Below are 3,792 nucleotides of genomic sequence, written 5' to 3' on the forward strand. Positions count from 1 at the left end.
ATTCTCCATTGATAAATTTTTCTCCCCCCTACCATAATTTATATCAGCAAGAAAATACATAAAATGAAGATGAGCTTTGTAGATGAAAAAAAAAAATCACTGAGGAGTAATCATAGTAATCCTCATGCCCGTTGTGTTTTTTCTTTTTTTGCTCCAAAAATATTAATTTACGATTTATTCTAAAAATAGAATAAGTAGTGGCAGATTTCCTGGTGAGCCAAATCACAGGCTGACACAATTAATGATGGCGCAGTCCTTCAAATAAATATCCTTACAATTGCACATTATTTCAAAAGTATTTGCCTTCTTTACAAATGTGATCACTATTGCCATCAGCTTACTCCTTTTTACTTTTTATTCATTAGCTTGCAATTTTACAGTCTAGAACTCTTCTAAACAACCCGTCGACAATGCAGAGAACACACACATTCACATACACTGATGTTAATATCTATCTGTATATGTGAATATTGTCTATAGGTTGAGCATTAAACTCTGCTTAGGAAGCAGTTCTAAATATAAGTGCTATCTTAAAAATAGTGTAAGTGTGTGGAAAATGTGGGTACCACATGCTTATTAGAGGTTTTCTCAACACCTATCATCATTACCAAAATTAGCGACAAATAAATAATTATTAGGGGGAAAAAGTTTTGTTGTAAGTCTTATATCAGTTCAATAAAAGGTTTAACTTCTGTTGTAATTCCTCAAGAGACCAAAAAAAATCTTTTTTCAAGGAAGAGTAGTTATAATTTACCGTCTGCATTCCTGATCTTTTGTGCTCCCTCCCACCACAGCATTTCATGGGAAAGTCTTAAATCATTCTGAGAAGTTTAAACATTGACCTGAGGCCACTGAGTCATTATAACAGATTATCATGGACATTTGTCAACATGTGAGAATAACACCTGTTATTTATTCCTATGGATTTGATGGTTCTAGTTGGAGAAATTAACAAAATGACCTTGTGAGGTTCATTCCTTTTAGCTGAGGAAGTCTCCCATTCCTCTAACAAAGGACACAGAGGCAGCTTAGTGCTAAAGACGAAAGAGCAGGCATGAGTTCTTGTCCTAATCGTCCTATTTTTACCATGAATATGACTGTGACTTAAATTTGCATTCGTAACAGAAAACCTGTGACAGGATCTACTTCCGTATTAGAATAAAAAGACTCCATACAGTACTTGGCAAAAGAGTGATTAATGTACTATTTATTTATAGACCATCCAATGTGTTACTTGCACTTATTTCTTCTATGTAAAAGCAACCAGCTAACCATCTGCTGCACACAACACAGAGTGCGCATAAATTGTTCAGCATATCTAGTTTGCAGGGTTCCAGAAATGGTGATACTAGCTCAGATGAGCTGCAAGTGGTGTCTTTAGGCAGAAAAAATGAATCCAAGCTACCTTGCGACAGAGCTTGGCAACCACCATATTGCTTTGCACACATGACTCAAATACACCCTGCTGGGTGATGGGCTTCATAAATAGAAGCATTTTAAATGTCAAAATTATAAACTATACAGTATTCAACAGAGTAAAAAAAATGGTCAATAGTCTAGACTGAAATGTGATTTAAACAAAAAAACATGGCCGCGTGACACAGGCAGAAGCTTCTACAGAAAGACTAGGGAAGAGGATTGACTGAACAACTGTTGGTTGTGAGATGGCCTGGAAAGAACCGAGTGAACTGACTCGGCCTTGGAAGGAAAAAGCGCTTGGTATCAGGAGCTCTGAGTAAGCAGATGAGCTGTAGTAAAACAGATCTTTTGACCTAATTATTTTGTTCCTGCAGTTTGGCTTCTTGGAATATTGGTGCAATGTCTAAAATTGGTCCCAACAAAATTTATTATAAAAAGAAATATGGGATGGAGAATAATATCTTGGTAACATTGAAAAAATGAATAATTGCTCAGTGTAATTAAATGCAAGTTCCTGGAGAGCTTGTGATGTTTTTGAACAAATTCTGGTCCTTAGTAGACATTCTTTATTGAATGGATGAATTAATGATTGTCATTAGTTCTTCCACTACGCAGAAGTCAGAGAATTTATTTGGTTGTTAATGAATGAATACCAAACCACCAAGGAGTCAGGAAGAGGGAAGTAATGAAGATCAGTTTGCAGAAGCATAATGATTCACTCTGATCATGACTGTGCCCATGGATGGGTATTTGATGCATAATGAATAGCATGTGTGGTAAAATGCCCTTGAAATCACCAAGGTAATGTGCACCACCATCCATTTTTATTTGTGTTTCTCTATCTTGATTCCAAAAAGTTGGAGCAAGGTATATTTCTTAATCCTTAACCAATGGCTCATGGTTTGATGGAGACTACCTATTAAAATCTTCATTTTATTAGACAGAGGAGGTGACCTATTCAACACATACGATAATTATGTAAAATTATGTAAAATATATGTAAAATTATAGGGTAAATGTCAGACAAATAAGAAATACTCAAAAAATTTTAGCTTTTTTTTGTTTTGCAAAGACTACAAAGACTAAAATCACAATGTCTCAGCTAGGACACCCACCCTCAGGGGCACCCCCAAATCCAGACTTCCTCAAGAGACCCCTCCAGGCTCAGCAGTGAGGGGTGGGCAGGGCTGCAGCTGCAGCATTTGGCTGCCACCTGGCCCCTCAACTTTTGTCCAAGAGGTGAGGTCCAGGTCTCAGGCACTTGCTGGGGCAGGTTCTGCTACTGCCGCCACCATGGGCTCCTTCTGCACCAGCTCAGGCTCATCCTCACCACCCGGGGAGAGTCCACTAGAACCTTGTCTAAGATGCCAAACTCCTGGGCCTCCATGGGGTTCAGGTGGTGGTCGCTTTCCATGGCCAACTGAGTCACCTGCGGGCTCTGCTTGGCGTGCTTGGTGTAGATGCTGTGGAGCTGCTGAGTCTGATGACCACCTCTGTCTGGATTGCCATGTCTGTGGCTTGGCCCCGGGCACCCCCGGAGGGCTAGTGGATCAAGATGCGGGAGCTGGGGACCGCATGCCGCATGCTTGGGGTGCTGGCAGCGAGAAGCAGGGAGCCCACACTGGCGGCCTGGCCCATGCACTACGTGCAGATGGGGTTCAGGATGTGCTGCATCGTGTCGTAGACGGCCAGGCCCGAGGTCACGACGTCTCCAGGGCTGTTAGCGTACGTTAGCGTACATTTGGATGGGTTTCTTATTACTCTTGGACTGCAAGAACAGCAGCTGCGGGATAACCGTGCTGGCGACACTGTCATGGGCTCCGAATATTGGGGAGATTGCTCCCGGGTGGCAGCAGGCAGGTGCCCCGCGATGGGGCCTTGCCTTGCTGACTGCTTCTCCCCTGCAGTGGACGCTGGAGACCGGAGAGCATTGTGTGCGTCATGGGTCTGATGGATGACGTGGTGCGTGGGCCAGGTCTCCGGCGTCCACTGCGAGGGAGAGGCAGTCAGCAAGGCAAGGCCAGATGGCGGGGCACCTGCCTGCTGCCACCCGGGCGCAATCCCCCCAATATTCCGAGCCACATCCCGCCGCCTAGCTATCATTGTTTTTACTATCTTTTTTCATTATATCTCAGACATCAAAAAATTTTATCTATATACAAGTAGATGTTTATATGTAAGATAAATGAAATATAATGATTAAGTTAAACCCCCATGTTTCCACCTCCAGCTTAAAAAAATAAAATATTACTAATAGAGCTGTCTTCTCCCCTGTTCATATGTTTACTGGTGATTTCTATTGTCTCTTCACCAGAATGCCCATTCATGTCTTTTGCATATTTTCTTAATCGAGTTGTTTGTCATTTTCTTAAT

General features: G+C 41.8%; 1 pseudogene; it reads right to left on the reverse strand.

Moving 5' to 3' along the window:
- Positions 1-2,672: 2,672 nt before the first annotated feature.
- Positions 2,673-3,503, reverse strand: LOC131411148 (ATP-dependent Clp protease proteolytic subunit, mitochondrial-like; annotated as a pseudogene).
- Between the last annotated feature and the right edge of the window lie 289 nt (positions 3,504-3,792).

Source organism: Diceros bicornis, chromosome 11, assembly GCF_020826845.1.
Source record: "Diceros bicornis minor isolate mBicDic1 chromosome 11, mDicBic1.mat.cur, whole genome shotgun sequence".
NCBI lineage: Eukaryota > Metazoa > Chordata > Mammalia > Perissodactyla > Rhinocerotidae > Diceros > Diceros bicornis.